Source organism: Ahaetulla prasina, chromosome 1 (assembly GCF_028640845.1).
Source record: "Ahaetulla prasina isolate Xishuangbanna chromosome 1, ASM2864084v1, whole genome shotgun sequence".
In the NCBI taxonomy this organism is placed as follows: domain Eukaryota; kingdom Metazoa; phylum Chordata; class Lepidosauria; order Squamata; family Colubridae; genus Ahaetulla; species Ahaetulla prasina.
Window position 1 is genome coordinate 298784957 of NC_080539.1, and position 17625 is coordinate 298802581.

Below are 17625 nucleotides of genomic sequence, written 5' to 3' on the forward strand. Positions count from 1 at the left end.
CAGGTCCAATTCCCTGCTTAGAATAAAACCATAAAACAGTAGGAGAACCTGGAACACAATTGAAGTGTCCCACTAAATCACCCATTGCCTTCTACTGAGTAGGTAACAGTTGGAAAATGTTAATCTGCTAAGTTGCTAAGCAACTACATCCTGACCTTAATTCCCATGGGATCACTGTGAGTTTAACAGTGAATTAAATGTTCTGCTTTAAAATGTGATAGAGTTGATGTGATCGTTTTTATACAACTAGATCCTTTCCCCCCCCCTTGTTCATAAGAGGTCCAGTGCCCTATTTTGTACAGCATACATATAATAGCTTCTATCATTTTGGATTAAATTTTCAAAGGAAACTGATCCTACTAACTGGAAGTTGCACAAGTTACGGGACTGGGGATTCTGAATGAATGTTAGAAAAAAGCTTCTTAATATAAATAGCAGTTTGACAGCAGAACCCATTATCCAGAAAGTAGCAGGAAGTTTTTCTTCACTGGATGTGTTCAACAAGCTAGAGAGCCACCTCTCTGGGATGTTTTGGATTCTTGCATTGATCAGAGAATTGAACTCAAGGGTGTAAATTTAATAGCAGTAGAAATAGCATGTAGATTTATAGGCCGCTCCATAGTACTTTCCAGCATTCTCTGAAGCGTTTACAAATGTCAACATTTTGCCCCAGCAACCTGGGTCATCATTTTACCAACCTCAGAAGGATGGAAGGCTGAGTCAACCCGGAGTCCTGTCAGGGTCGGACTCCAGTTGTGGGCAGAGTTTGCCTGCAATACTACATTCTAACCACTGCGCCACCAGGGTTATGGCTCCTTTCTATTCTATGATTCTGATTTTAGGATTCAAACTGCAGACCCTAGTACAGGGGTCTCCAACCTTGGTCCCTTTAAGACTTGTGGACTTCAACTCCCAGAGTCCCTCAGCCAGCAAAGCTGGCTGAGGAACTCTGGGAGTTGAAGCCCACAAGTCTTAAAGGGACCAAGGTTGGAGACCCCTGTACTAGTAGGCATTCTTGGTTCTCAAGGGTACTGCATTGTTTCGGGAACCAAGGAGATAGCAGGACTGACACCTGAAAGAACAAAGGCATCCTTCTTACTAAAATTCCTCCTCAGGTTTGGTAAGTTCTCAAGCAAGACTGTTTTAAAGAAACATCATTTGTAAGTGAGTGCACAGAGAAACATTTATAAAAAAAACCACAATAAGCAACATTACATTCTTCTTCCTTACTATATTCTTTTTTCTTTCTTTTCTTTCTTTACCATTTTTTGCACTTTTTTCTTTTTATTTTTTTAGTTTTTTTTATTTTGTAGTTTTTAGCTTATTAATTACAATTGTAATATGACTACTATAAAAAATGAAAAGCTTCTGACTGTTCAGACCTTTGATCATCCGTGTACCATAAATGTTTCATGGGTTTTTCTAATAATAAATAAAGAATAGATGGTGCTTGGTCATATTGTGGCATTAAATTTTCTCCAAAAGACGGGAGCTGATAAAACTTCTTGAACATTGTTTTTCACATGCTCTGTTGTTTCTTTGGTGTACCTTCAAAATACATATTTCTGGAGTCAATCATTTTTCAACATGTGTTAATATGTCATTTTATTTTAGAGATATAAGAACTGCAACTTCACAAATTCAGACAATGCTTTCCCCTCATTTAAAAAAAAAAACTATTTGAACACAGTCAAGGCATCCTTCTTCCTTTCAAAACACAGGTGGGGCCTCCAAGACCTTCAGGTTTAACCTCATTATAATAGAGTGAGCAAACTTAACATATGTCTGACCCACCTCCAAATCAGAGAAGTTCAGTGCTGCAGAACTGCCTGTTTGTAAGTTCATCTTGTTTTCTGCAGGTCAGATTGGGCGCTGTGGGTAAAAAGTTTAGAGCTGCAGTTCAAGGAGGATTGCTGCATATGCCTATCTGGCGCGTGGACCTATAGCTTCATTAATGGAGCTGCCTCTGTGTGATCATATGGCTGTTGGAGTTCTGCCTGGGGCCAGCAAATTGGATGACCTCGTTCTGATTGTTTAGCAACCTGGCCATTCTCCAATTTATTCCTGGGCTTAATTCAAAGTGCCTTTAAGGCCTGAATCAGGGATGGACGATATTTTTGGGTATTATATTAAAAAAAGAATTGAAGTAGCCACTAATAATATGGGGGCACCACTATGAAGGACAAGGAAAAAACATTGGGTGCTTTTCTATGGTTTGGGGCTTGTTTTAAGATAAAATGGATGTATAAAATCGAGTCAAAGCTTGACATTCCTATTCTAAGCAGAATTGTTTGGAAAGTTCATTGCTGAAAATAAATCTGACACTGAATTTAGGAGCTGGGCAAGGGGCTTGCATTTAGTGAATTGATTGTGGGTTGCCTACCTCTTCATTAAAATATTGGCATTCAGAATACTTTGAGATGCCTTCTCTGTTTTAAGCATCTCTGGGAACTTTGCTTCATTTCATATACTTTACTTGGAAGAGCAATCAGATGCTAACAAGGTATAGTGGTTAGGCACAAAGTTGGATTTCTGTTATTTCAGTGTATTTGCTTTTGGGATTGAGTTTGTTATTATCAATACTTTAATTGTCATAAATGCAGCCTCAGTGATAATTCATATAGATGCAGTAGAAATATTGGCGTAAATGAAAATACTATTTTTCTTGTTTAAAAGAAAAAATATGCTGGTTTATGACTGTAATAGCGATTTGATTTGATTTAGTTTTAAATAAAAATAAGGGAGAGTTGCCATTTGGGTGGATAACAGGCAGTGGTGGGTTTGTATTGGTTCACCCTGGTTCGGGCAAACCGGTAGTGGTGGCGTTTGGAGGCTCCGCCCACCCACTCGGACTTCATCATGAACGCTCTGCACATGCGCAGAAGCACCGCGCATGTGCACGCACCTCCCAATTCCGAACCGGTAGTGAAGGTAAGTGAAACCCACTACTGATAACAGGATATAACTAACCTTGTTGCCGTACAAGATTTAACCATGGTTTGATTCATCGAAACAATAATTAAATTTTGGAAAAACACATGACCAAAGTATACAACATTCCATTCTTCTCTCCATCATATCGGTGTGATGAGCGGCCTCCCCCCAAGTTCCCCAGCGTAATTTCATTGGGGGAGAGATAGATCTGAGTAAGAGCCCTCTTGTGAGCTCAATTGTCTGTTGTTGAATTGAATGAAGCAAGTTTTCATCAGGTGCCCTCAAGAACCATAAAAGGAAAATTAGATGCCTGCTATTATTGTTAAATTAAAGCCTGAAGAACATAGATACTTTGGCAGCTGAATGGGAACATGAATAATTCATCTCCCACAAACTCTGCCTCCCATGACTTTAGCTACTGAAATACAGAGGGATTTATTTCTTAAGCCTTAGGGATTAAAGCTGTACAGACTCTGATCACCGTATAGACTCAGCAGCTGCTATGATTGTGATTTAAGAGATTGAAGGATGAGCCCTCAATTGTCAAGTTAATGGTGGTAGTCAAAGAAGTTTGGCAACAAGGGCAACCATTAAAGTTGGCTCACCTCAAGATGAGTCATGTGAAGAGGTAGTTTGGCTGGTTGCACCAGGAAGTGTGGCAGGTTTGTGAGGGCAGCAGATGGAAAATTGTCTTGTAGATGTGCCAAGGAGCTCTTCTTGGGGGCCTAGAAGAGAAAAACACATTGTTTTTAGCAAGACTTTGTCAGTGTAAAAAATAAGGTATTGACTCTGTCCGAGCCTTCATCTCAAGAAGCATAACTGCTTTAAGTATTATTCAGCAAAATGAAAATATGCTACCCAGAGTCACTTGTTTTGTGAGATAGGCAACTATATAAAATTTAAAAATAAATTAAAAAATTCATATGAATTATGTGGAGTCCCTTACATGAAAAGTTGACTGTATCTTGATTGGCAACAGGATTTCAGAGAGAATTTCTCTCTCTGTTTCTGTGGGAGGCTTTTTAAGGTTAGGAGTAGGGTACATTAGCATGATTGGAAAGAAAAATAAAAAGAGTAAATTGAACTTTGTTCTCCTTTGCTATCTATCTAAGCACCTGTTAAGCAGTGTCTCTGTTGAATATTCCTTCTTCCTCCTTCTTTGTTTGCTCATTGCCAGCTATTGATTTATAGTGAAGCCTTTATCCAGATGGTTTGCACAGGTGATAACACTTCTTTCACCTCTGTTCAAACAACAATTTGTATCACAGAAAGTGCTCTGTAGAAGAATTCAAAGTAAGTATTTAATCCTAGGATGAGTCAGGTATTTTTTTTTAAAAAAACAATAGACTATTGACTACTCAGAAAAATTGCAGTTTGGAGTGATGGGTATCCACTTTGTATTTTTAATTGGAAATCTGAGATCCACAACTGAAACATACAATAAAGAGATCTTTCCCTTGCACCCCCCTACCCTTCCCTTCCCTGAAATGGACCTTTGTCTGAAATGGTGTAGGGTTTCCTGCCTAAGCAGGGAGTTGGACTAGAAGACCTGCAAGGTCCCTTCCAACTCTGTTGTTCTGTTCTGTCCTGTCCTGTCCTGTCCCGTTCTGTCCTGTCCTGTTAATTTTCCTGTGCTTCCTAGGCATATTCTATCCAGAAATAATTTCAATGAGATCATCTTTTCTATACCTGCCAGCTTTTAGACATTGCTCTTATATTCTTTTTTATAATAAAAGTACATCAGTAAACATTATAATTAAAAAGATAAAGACAAATATGAACAAAAATCTAAAAGAATAAAAAGTACAGAAAAGAAGGGGGGTGGAAAATGAAAAAACAATTAAAAGGGAAAAAAATACAGAGAGTCCTTAACTTACAACATTTCATTTAATGACTATTTGAAGTTACAACAGCACTAAAAAAATTGACTTATGACCATTTTTCATACTTACGACCCCTGCAGTATCCCCATGGTCACATGATTTACATTTGGATGCTTGAGAAGTGACTCACATTTATGACAGTTACAATGTCTCAGAGTCATGTGATCCCCTTTTGTGACCTTCTGACAAAGCAAAGTCAGTGGAGAAACCAGATTCATTTAACAACTGTGTTACTAATTTAAGAACTGCAATGATTCACTTAACAAATGTGGTGTGAAAAGTCATAAAATGGGGCAAAACTCACTTAACAAATTTCTGAATTAACAACATAAATTGTGGTTGTAAGTTGAGGACTACCTGTATAGTAAAACCAAGAAAAGAAATATGCAAAAAATGGCTTCTCCTTTCATCACATTTCTTTGTTCCTTCTCAAAAATCTTCAAAATATTAACAGTCTCTTTTGTAAATCCAATATGGGAAGATTATCCAGATTGCTCTTTTGGTTTATTTGTATACCCCTTTTAATTATTAAGACATTTGTATATCAAGTTTTTTTCCTTACCATTTTTATAGCCTACTATTTTTAAATATACTTTCAAATCAGCCTCTGTCTTGTTCCTCTTCCATAATATCTTTTAAACACAAGCTGTCTACACCATGTGCACAATTATTTGGCAACTAAGTATTTTAACCATATCATCCTTTGTATGCATATTTTCCACCTCCAAGCTGTATAAACTTAAATGTATAGTGGATATAAGCAAATCAGGTGATGTGTATTCATGTAATGAGGGAGAGTGTGGCCTAAGGAGATAAACATTCAATATCAAGATGTGCGTAATTATTAGGCAGCTTCTTTTACTCAGGCAAAATGGGCTAAAAAGGAGATTTAACTGGCTCTGAAAAGTCAAAAATTGTAAAAAGTCTTTCAGAGGGATGCAGCACTCTTGAAATTGCTAAGATATTGGAACATGATCACAGAACCATCAAACATTTTGTTGCAAATAGTCAACAGGGTTGCAAGAAACATGCTGAGAAAAAAAGACGCACCTTAACTGCCAAAGATTTGAGCTACCAGGAACTCATTATCCTCTAGTGCTGTCATATTTCAGAACTGCAACCTACCTGGAGTTCCCAGAAGTACAAGGTGTTCAGTGCTCAGACACATGGCCAAGGTAAGGAAGGCTGAAATCTGACCACCACTGAACAAGACACGTAAGTTGAAATGGCAAGACTGGGCCAAGAAATATTTGAAGACAGATTTTTCAAAGGTTTTATGGACTGATGAGATGAGAGTGACTGTTGACGGACCAGATGGATGGGCCCATAGCTGGATCAGTAACAAGCACAGAACTCCACTTTGACTCAGATGCCAGAAAGGTGGAGGTGAGGTACTGATATGGGCTGGTATAATGAAAGATGAGCTAGTTGGATCTTTTCCGGTTGGGCTCAAAATCAACTCCAAACCTACTGCCAGTTTTTAGAAGACACTTTCTTCAAACAATGGTACAGGAAAAAGTCTGCATCTTTCAAGAAGATCATTATTTTTATGCAGGACAATGCTCCATTGCATGCATCAAAATACTCCACTGAGTGGCTAGCCAGTAAAGGCCTTAAAGATGAACGAATAATGACATGGCCCCCTTCCTCACCTGACCTACACCCTATTGAGAACTTATGGGCCCTTCTTAAATGGGAGATTATATGGTGAAGGAAAACTCTGTCTCTCAACAGGGTCTGGGAGGCTGTGGTTGCTGCTGCACAAAAAGTTGATCGTCAACAGATCAAGAATTGAAATAAATAAATAAAAATTGAAATAAATAAATAAATAAATAAGAAACTGACAGATTCCATGAATCCATGACTGTTATTGAAAAGAAAGGTTACTATATTGGTCACTGATTTTTTTTTTGAACTGTCAGAAATGTTTATTTATAAATTTTGAGTTGTTTATTATTCTCATTTTAACAGATGAAAATAACATATTTTTCGGAGTATAAAATGCATCTTTTCTCCCCTAAAAGGGGGTGAAAATTTGGGTGCATCTTATACACTGAATGTAGCCCCGTCTACCCACTGGCCCCCTTTGGCCTCTGCCTCCCAGCAATTTACCTCCTTGCAGCAAGCAGCAAGAAGAAACAGCCCATTTCAGCTTCAGCACAGCCTACTTAGCACAAATTGATTGTCAGTTGGATCGGCCTCCCGACTCTCAGCTGTTTCAGGCTGCAGGGATTGCCATTGCCTATTGCTGCGCAGGTCTCTGCTACAACGAGGCAAAATTGTTGGGAGGCAGAGGCAGATTTCTTTTTCTTGTTTTCCTCACCAAAAAAGGTAGGTGCATCTTATAGTCCGGAGCGTCTTTTACTCTGAAAAATACGGTAAGTGAGATGGAAAAATTTTCATCTTTCATTTAGTTGCATAATAATTCTGCACACTAATGGTTGCCCAATAATTGTGCATGCATAGATATTCTCTTAAGAAAGCCATAACCTCACTTTTACTTTCTTAATTATTCAGATTTGAGGTTTATTAACATTTTGGATTGACCAAGAGCACTGTAGTTGTTCAATAATAAAATTAATCCTCCCAAATACATCTTGCCTAATAATTGTGCACACAGTGTATAATGGCAAACACTCTAAACATTAACATCTGAATCCTTTGTACACAAACATCCTTCAGTGAATAATGAATAACACTTTGCAGAAGAAAAATAATAAAAAAAAATGTAAATATACACAAGTTAAGGCATTACACAGATCACAATTCAGGTTGTCTTGATGCCCAATTTCACAGTATTGATATTCATAAGCAATAATTGGTGTTTGGAATAGGATTCAGTTTATCTAATTGGCCATCTTCTTCATGGGCTTCATTTCTATTCAATATTATTTTCTGTCCTTAATTTCTGTTTTTCTTTCTGTTCTATATATTTGATTTGAACTGTATTTAGCAGAATATCTAACCTACTTCACAGACAGTACAATACTTTGAAGAAATAATCACCCCATTTGATTATTGATTATTAATGATCAGACGTAGCAACTTTGATTTTATTACATTAAAGTATGAAGGAACACTTTAAAAATGCATCAGTTTCCAATTTGTTTTAATATAAATTTTTTCTTATGTACATTTTGCTAATATCCCTTATTTTTTCTTGTTATTTAATTACAAGTAAGGTTCTCATTTTTTTATTTGCTGGGTATTTTTGTAACAGATGTAATGAGCGCACTCTGAAGAATTGGGTATCTTAGTATTTTAGCAGTCCAACCAAAAGTCCATATGTAGCAGTAAAAGATATCTCAAGCCATAAACTAAAAAATAGTGTTCAAGATAACTTAATGATGAAGATTTAGACACTTACCAAGAAGCCTGTAGAATATATGATATTTGGATATGGTGAACACACCCAAAAAAAGTTAAATTATCATTGAAGAGAAGAAGCATTCCAAACATCCCATTTCCAAAAACAGATTTCCATAGCTGCTTTTGCTACTTGATGCTTTTTAGTTTGTAACAATAATACATGAGATTCCTTAAGACCAGGGATCTCCAATCTGTTGGGCAGATGGAACATTTTGAATGTTGGGAATATATTGTGGGTGTCTCTGTAAAAGACCTATTCACAAAGTACAAAACATGAGGGATCCAAACAGCACCAATATACTGATGTAACAGAATGCTTCTTCCTCTCCTGTTTTCCTTGTCTTTTTCCAGATAGATTGGTACATTAGTATTGGTACAAAGTATTACTCTTTAGCCATTCTTCAAACTAACTGTTAGAAAGAAAAATGATGCTAGAGGCTTGTTCTCTACAGGTAATCCTAGACTTACAACCACAACGGAAATCAGAATTTCGGTTGCTAAGTAAGTTGTTTGTTAAGTGAATCCCATAAGATTGTATGGCCTCTTTGTCGTGGTTATTAAACAAATTACTGCAACTGATAAGTGAATGACATGGTTATTAAGTGAATCCTGATTCCCCCATTGACTTTGCTTGTGGGAAGCTGGCTGGGAAGGTCTCAAATAATAATCACTTGACCCCAGGACATTGCAGCCATTGGAAATAAACGCTAGTTGCCAAATACCTGATTTTGATCACATTAACATGGCAAAGCTGCAACAGTCATAAGTGCAAGGACTGATTATTACTTTTATCAGTGCTGTTGTAACTTTGAATGGTCACTAAACAATGGTTGCAAGTCCGACTACCTGAACTTAGAAGTATCCTAGGCAGCTTTCTGTGGTTAATTAATTTTTTTAATCTAAAAAGTTAGATAGTTTAAAGAGAGTGCAAGGGAAGTTTCTGTGAAATTATTCGTGTCTTTGGACACCTTTGGTATTGGACTTCTTCTGAGAAGTTAATATAGCAGTTACCTCATATGTTCCCAAATTGGTTTTGGTGGGTTGTTTTTTTTTGAGATATCAATAGTGTGGTTGGTGAAAAATATGATTACAGTTGCGTGGGAGCACTACAAACAGCAAGTAGCCTTCGTACCATTTTCTTATAAGAGTGGGATGCTGACATGTTGAGGAAAGCTCACCCTGTACAGTATCTCATTTAACAATAAAATACCTGCCAATTGGATTTGATTTCATAAGTGCCACTGTCAACTTCTCAAAGGGAGGCAAACTTGGGAATCATGAACTGCTTGGATATCTAGAAAGATCTTTATTGCTAGAATTTTGAAAGCCTTCTAAAAGCAATTCTCCAGATCAACTTATATATTATGGGGTACTTATATCAGGGTTAGTCTGATTCTCTTTTACAGAATAGCAGAGTTGGGAGGGACCTTGGAGGTCTTCCAGGTCAACCCTCTATTCAAGCAGGAGACCCTATACCATTCCAGGCAAGTGGCTATCCAGTCGCTTCTTAAAAGCCTCCAGTGACGGAGCACCCACAACTTCTGAAGGCAAAGCTGTTCCACTGGTTAATTGTTCTCACTGTTATTACTCCTTCGTTCTAGGTTGCTTCTCTCCTTAATTAGTTTCCATCCACTGCTTCTTGTCTTGCTATGGTGTCTCTTTGTCCAGTTTCCTCCTCAGGAACTGATAGACATTACATCATAGCCACAGGGCACAGAAAGTTTTACAGGAAATTAGTCATTGTAAGACAATGTTTTTGTTTTCTATAAGGTTGAAATTTAAAACTTTGCCCTATGGAGAGAGAATCTGTCACCTGGATGCTAGATAACTTTAGTAACCTTGAACTGAATGGAATGCCAATAATGAATGAGCCTAAGAGGAATTTTGTGCTAGTTGTTTTTTCTTATCTTTAAGTTTTTATCTTAACATTCGATTAAATAAAAGTTTTAATGATACGAGGGAAAACCTCTTCGTGCTTCAAAGTGCTCACTCCAGAGTGGAGACTTATGTGAAAGTAGAAAGCTTTTCTTTCTACCTAGTGTAATTATCCATTGTTACTTTTTTGCTGGTGCTGTGATGCATGAATCACATCTGTTTGGTTTGGGTTTTTCTTCTCACATTGGCTAGTCCTTCATCACAGAATTGAGATACCATTCCTCTCTAGACAGCTCTTGTGGTTGCATTTTATCATCACTCCAGCATTGTTGGAAAACTTGTGACTCTCTCCCTTCAATCTTCCTGCGACTCTTTGGGAAAAGTGTCTGGAAAATCAGGACGGGCAAGTGCAACATGTGAAGTTCTGGGCCTGTGTCATTAGTCGTTATTTGTGAATTTATGTGTCTGTGTGTGTGTGTGTGTGTGCTCAGAGTGGGACAATGCTCGATGACATCCTGACTTTTAATATTCTTCTGAAAATGTGCAACCCTTTTAAAATTACAGTACTTGGTTTGCTTTCCTTTTCAAATACTGAAGCTCTTACAACTGATTACTTCTTTTTGGTGTAGCCAATTCTCATGATTCAATCTTGCAGAGAAATTATCAAGTCTTACTCATGCTGGGAGGACAAGATTTGGATCACTTACATTAGAAATATTTTAACTATAATACAGTGGTAAACAACAGAATTTGTTATTTCCCAAATGTTTAATATTTATCTGAGAAAATAATTAAAATATAATTCCTTGAGCATTGCATAGTAGTTCGATCATATAAGCTGTCCTAGCAAATAAAGGCCCTTAACTTACGAACCTTTGTTTATTGACCATTTGAAGTTACTTATGACTGATCCTCACACTTATGACTGTCAGAGTATCTATGGTCATTTGATCAAAATTTGGACTCTTGGTAACTGGCATGTATTTACAATGTATTTACAATGGCTGCAGCATCGCAAGGTCATGTGTTCATCATTTATGAACATCTCAGCCATCTTTTGACAAAGACAATGGTACAGACATGTGATTCATTTAATGAATGTGGCAAAAAAGGTTGTAAATCAGGTGTGACTCACTTAATGACTGTGTTGTTAAATGATGGAAGTTCTGGTCCCAGTTGTGTTGTAAATTGGGGAATACCTGTATAAAGCTTTTTAGACATATTTTTTATAAACATGAATTGAAAATTGGTGTTAATTCTCTACACAATGAATAATACAGTGTTCTTTAAAACGTTTTGCAGAAAGAAAACGCTCCTCTTGTTGAAACTGCTGAATATACGTAAATATGTACTGAACTGACATAAAAGTACCAAGATATTTGGCAGTGGAGTGAAGTACTCCTGGTAGATTACACTAGACACAGTGCAGACATTTACTCAAGAAAACTGATGAAACCTAAAGGAGAACAATGCAGGTTTTTCTTCCTACTGTAGGTATTTGTAGAAAAATAGCATTTTAGGGAGAGGAATTTTCAGTTTGTTGAGTGAAACAGTAGCGAAACAAAATAGCAAATAAGGGGTAGTTTTTTAAAATTCCCTGGGAAAACTTAAGTGTCTCGGCTTTGGCTGAGATTTGAACATTAGCTTGTTAGAACTGATAATGTTTTATAGAAGGGGGAAAAATAATTTAACTGTGAAGCTAGTCACAATTTCTTAAAAGCTTCATGGAGGGTGATGACTACTCCAATTTCATCATAAGAGTTTCAAAATCAGAATAGGAACATCATCACTGTGGAACTATAGACCAATCATCTTGACATCAGTTCCTGGGAAAACCTGGAAAAAATAATCAAGCAGCGAACTTGTGAGCACCTAGAAATGAATAAGGTGATTAGTGGTAGCCAGCATGACCAATTCTGGTCACCACGATACAAAAAAAGATGCTGAGACCCTAGAAATCTGCAGAAAAGAGCAACAAAGATGATAAAGGATCTGAAGGCTAAACCATATGATGAATGGCTAAGGGGACTAGGTATGCTTATCCTAATGAAGAGAAGGCTTGGGGGGGGGGGGTGACATGATAACTGTCTTTTAATACTTGAAGAGCTGTCAAAAGAAGAGAGGATTGATTTGTTCTCCAAAGCACCTGAGGGCAGGACAAGAAGCAATGGTTGGAAGCTAGACACAGAGAGATCCAACCTGGAATAAAGGAGAAACTTCCTGATAGTGAGAACACTTAATTCTCCAGTTTGCCTCCTGAAGTTGTAGGTGCTCCATTACTGGTGGTTTTCAAGAAAAGATTGGACAACCATTTGTCTGGGATGGAATAAGGACACCTACCTTGGGTAGGGGATTGGTCTAGAAGACTTCCAAGCAGGGGTGAAATTCACTTACTTTCCCTACTGGTTCATAAATGAGTGTGCACCCCACGCACGCTGCTTCCAAGCGCCATCATCTCCACATGCACAGAGCCTTCTGCGCATGTGCAGAGGCTTAAAATGTAGCAAAAAAGTGATATCATGACATCCATGTGGGTCGGGGTGAAATGTAAAATTTGTTACTACCGGTTCTGTGGGGGAGGGGTTAGTGTGACTGGGAGGGCATGGCCAACTTTTTTTTTTAATTTTAAAAGCATTTTTTCTACCCAAAATGCTTTTAAAAGGTTCTGAGCCAGCTGAGCCGTGCGATCATCAAAGGGTTTTTTTTTACTATTAAAAGCATTTTTTCGGTCGAAGAAAAAATGCTTTTAAAAGTAAAAAAAAAACAACCTCTGATGATAGCGTGGCTCAGTTGGGGGGGGCAGGGATTTTTGCTACCAGTTCTCTGAACCACCCGCTGCCATCGCTACCGGATCGGGCGATCCGGTCTGAACCGGGAGCATTTCACCCCTAGCGTGGGTCGGTGGAGTCTCCCACAGTCGCCACTACTGATTCACCCGAGCTGAATAGAACTGGCTGAATTTCACCCTTGCTTCCAAGGTTCTTTCCAGCCATATAGTTCTATGATCCTATGTTCAGAAGAGAAAGGTTTTAGTGTAAACAAAGCCATTGACAGAGAACTGGCAGCAACCTAAGCTATTTTTAGGGAATTGCAAAAATAGAAGTCAAAATACATAGAGGGCAATGAAATGGTGCCTTACTTGAAAAGTCAATGAATGTGAAGAAAATAAGAACCAGCAAGAGAACTGAGGAAAAGGAAGTAAAAGAAGAAGTTTAACATGCTCCGTATGAAGTCCTATACATCTTTAGCAAATTGTTTTTAGTTCTTACCTCAGCTAGGAAAAAGGCTAGTAACTACATAGAAACCTAACAGTTTTGCTTATACAGGTAGCTGTCAGCCTCCACTCCAAACTTCGTATCTCTTTGTACTCCTTATATTCAGTTGTTAGATAGAATGGGATTGTATTTCAGTTGTTAGATAGAATGGGATTGTATGTCTAATGTAAATAGCTATTGGATTCAAGTTAAGAAGAAAGGGGCCTTTAAGAGTGTCGATCTGACATAATTAAGGTGGGAGGGGAGATTAATGTTTTGAATTCAACAGGAATGTTTGAGCGCGAATCCTAACGGACATTGCATTCCTGATATGATTGACAACCAGAGACCTGCAGAAGAAGATTACCCCGGGACCCCGGGAAGGAGCTGGCATTGGACCAGACCTGATGACCTTTTGGGAAAGAGGAGGGAGGAATAGGGTGATACAGATTGTCAGCCATATTCTGTCTCAGATTACATCAACTCAACTTACATCAACAATTTATGTGGCTAAGTGAGACATTTGTTAAGTGAGTTTTGCCCCACTTTACGACTTTCCGTGCCACATTTGTTATTTATTTATTTATTTATTTATTTCGATTTTTATACCGCCCTTCTCCCGGAGGACTCAGGACTCAGGTTAGATGAATCACTGCAGTTGTTAAATTAGTAACACGGTTGTTAATTTGGTTTCCTCATTGATTTTGCTTGTCAAAAGGTTGCAAGAAGGGAACACGTGACTTTGGGACACCGCAGCAGTCATAAATGTGAGTCAGTTGCCAAGCGTCTGAATGTAAATCATGTGACTGAGGGGATGCTGCAGTGGTCATAAGTGTGAAAAATCATAAGTCACTTTTTTCAGTGCCGTTGTAACTTTGAATGGTCACTAAGTGAACTGTTGTAAGTCGAAGACTACCTGTATTTCTCTCTTCAAATAACAGATCTCCAAGATCTTTCTTGAATCTTCAAGGCAATAGGTTTGTAAAGGTGCTAATATTGTGATTAAATTATCAGAGTTGAAGAGTCTGAAATCCTTAGCATGCTTGGAAAGAGTATTGGCTAAGGGTGTCAAGAGGTGCTTAACGAAATGGGATGGTGCATCTGGGAAAATTATAAGAGAAAGGAAGTATAAGCCCAGAAGAAAAACTGGACCTAGAAATGTGGATTGGCCCCAAAGAAAACATAGTGGACCATGACAGATAAGCAGTGTGACAGAAAATCATTATTGGAATCACATTATTAGAATCACAAAGTCTATTGATTGATTGATTATAAAGTCATTATTGTCTCCCAGCGACAAGATCATCTCCCTGATGATCTGTCCTGGCACCATTACGAGGGATGTCCAACAGGGAATAAAGGAAGAAAATTACACTCTAAGCATCTATATCTTTTTTGTTTTGTTTTATATGATTGGGAATGTTTAGATGGATATTTTAATGGCACATCCAATTTCCCCTTCATTTTGCCATGTGCCATCAGTATAGTAATGGACAGTTGACGGCTTCATCTTCCTTCGGTCTTTTGCATCAGGAACAAAAATGGCAGGTTAATATTAAGCTGCAAAAGATAATAAGCAGGAAGAATAAAAAAGAGCAACTCTTGGGTGGAAGAGAACAGCTGAAAACTGTCAGTTTGAATTTTAATGGCATATATTAGAACACAATTAGAAACGATCTGTTTCTGTGAGTTAATATAGAGCGACTTTTTTCATTTTCAAAGAAGCTAAATATCCCCCCCCCTTTTTTTTTTCTCTTCTTCTCCCAAATATTGTTTTCTTCTGTAAAGACTTGCTGGCACTTCTGCTGTCTTTGCAAATGTACTGAGATGGAAATTTAACACCAGGGTTGGCTAAGGACCTTGATAAAACTGTGGTGAGTACTTCCAGACAACTGGTTCAAATATCTGTCACCAAGTATCTTACAGATGAGTTGGTGAGTCCTGAGGCTTCAGTCAGTTCTGTTGTAAGCAAACTCGCATGCTTGGTGCTGACCTGCTCGCATGACCTGCCCATGCTTGGTGCTGCAGCAAATGCAAATGGGGTGTTACTCCTGTGAAGCAGCAGCAATACCCAAAAATACTCTTTTACATCATTTACGAGAAGGGAAACAAGAAAGGCATCAAGCTGCTGATCAGCCCTGAAGTATGAGTGCTAGTTGTGGATCAGTCTGTATTAGGAAGATTACATTCCAAAGAACCAGCCTTTGAGTCCAACCCTTTTTCTTCTTACTGCACTTTATATCAATGTAACATTTTTATCCATGAAAATTAATGGCCCAGGAAAAGAAGATGTATGGGAAAATCCACAGTGCTATAAAGATCTTGGAATTACATTTTCATAGGTTAATTTTACTGCTTGAATGAAGCATATGGACCAGTAGTGGTTTTCACTTACCTTGGCTACCTGTTCGGAGCGGCGAGCGTGTGTGTGCGCATGCTCGCTTCTCTTGTGCACAGCGCTTCTGCAAATGCGCAGAACCTTCTGTGCATTCGCAGAGTCTCCATGATGACGTCCGGGTGGGTGGGTGGAGCCTTCCACCCCTGCCGTTGCTACCGGTTCGCCTGAATCAGGGCGAACCAGTAGAAACCCACCACTGATATGCACCCATATAATTATTTCAGAAGTGGAAATTTACTTTGGGTAGGGCTCATTCTTATGCATGACAGAGGAAAATTGTCCCCTTTTTGCTCCCCATATAAATGGTCTGAGGCTGACTCATGGAATTGCTAAAACCATAGGAATATAACTGACCCAAGTATGACTGCACACAGTCTTGAGGGATTATGAAGTCCACATCTATCTATATACGGAGGAGAAGAGGGCACAGAAGGTTTACTACTTACAGAGGGAAAATGTTGGGAGGTGATCCAGGTCTCTAAAGCAGGAAGGCAGATGCTCTGTTTTTTATTGGCCCATCTGTTCTCTTTTGCTTCTGTTTGGTGATATATCAAGAAAAACAACAATCACTACAACCTTCTCATATGCTCTGTTTAGGCACTGATTGGACAGAGAGGGATGGGGATGGGGAGATCACAAGTAAATTGTAAGATGGCAAATCTATAGATCCGAAAATCTTGGGTAGAATCAAAATCACAAAATGTGAATTGATATTTTTAACTTTGTGGACATTTAGATTGTCCTTATTCTAAACTGGCTGATGTTACTTATATACCTTCAGAGTATAGAAGATTACCCTGATTTCTCTCTTTGATTTCTGTTACTGAATTAGCTCTGTGTGCGAGGGCTAAAGCTTGCAAGGCTGGGAGGTGGTCGTGGTGGTGGAAGAGACTAGAAACATTAGTTAGCAAAGAAGAATATAGGTAACCTCCACATCAAATGTTGAGAAATGAGCAGGAAAAGTCTCCACCAAAGGACAGAAGGAGGAGGTGTGTAAATGGAGATCCTAATTGTTTGATTCTTCAATGGATGATCTTTATTATCAGAGCTTGTTCTATCTTCAACAGAAGCAACTTATCTATCCAAATTATCTCCTTAGGTCTTTGCTGCTATATTCTAAGAGGTTTCAGCTTCTAGATAAACATTTACAGTTGAATCATAGGTGAATCTATGCTGTCCTGCACTCTCTCTCACACACAACAGTGGTTTAGTGCAGGGGTCTCCAACCTTGACAACTTTAAGCCTGGCGGACTTCAACTCCCAGCAAAGCTGGCTGGGGAATTCTGGGAGTTGAAGTCCGCCAGGCTTAAAGTTGTCAAGGTTGGAGACCCCTGGTTTAGTGGGTTTATTAATATTCCCCAGCAATTCCCTTCACCAAAAACCCAGAACTGTCCCAATTAAGCTCAGCCAAAAGCAGACCAATACTAGTCCACAGGGCACTTGAAAGTTTCCCAAACAAGATAAACTCACTAGGCAAAATTAAATCTACAGCACAAGAGGGTAAGCATCTCTTGTGCTTACAAGATAAGCCCAGAGTTTGCAAGGCACAATCCAAGTCAATTCAAAGCAGGGATCACAACAACCAGGAAACAGACAGGTAGGAAATGAACACATTGTTCCCAGCATTGCCTTCATCTATCTGCTGTGCTATATAGCCAGCTTCTGGTGCAGCCCATCAAGAAGGACAAGACTGCCTCCTCACAAGTAATCAGGTTGACCTTCTCTGCTCTGCCTTTTCTATGCCCTACATGTTCACAGATCAGGTGCAGAAGGGAGTTCCTCATCACTGACCAGCTGCAGCTGTGTGCTTTCCTTACTTGAAGCCTCAGGGCTGTCCTGTTGCAGCTGTGCTTCAGCTAAATCCCTCTCAGATGGCTGCTCAGAGCCATTGACCAACTCCCCTCCTGACGTG

General features: G+C 38.7%; 1 protein-coding gene and 1 long non-coding RNA gene across 7 annotated transcripts in view; one reads left to right on the forward strand and one right to left on the reverse strand.

Annotated features, from left to right (window-relative positions):
- TMEM229B (transmembrane protein 229B) overlaps window positions 1-17625 on the forward strand; it is a 60767-nt gene that overhangs the window by 14259 nt on the left and 28883 nt on the right. The window contains exon 1 of one of the 6 annotated variants that reach the window (XM_058161891.1): window positions 15134-15189. The exons of the other annotated variants lie outside the window; for them this stretch is intronic. The gene's annotated coding sequence lies outside the window, so the exon portion shown is untranslated. Of the gene's footprint in view, window positions 1-15133; window positions 15190-17625 lie in introns of those variants that run through there. 6 annotated transcript variants of the gene reach the window in all.
- LOC131187515 (uncharacterized) lies at window positions 1026-4717 on the reverse strand. The gene is made up of 3 exons (XR_009152566.1): window positions 4050-4717; window positions 3540-3659; window positions 1026-1872 (listed from the first exon to the last, which is right to left on the reverse strand). It is a non-coding gene; the product is annotated as an uncharacterized LOC131187515 (long non-coding RNA).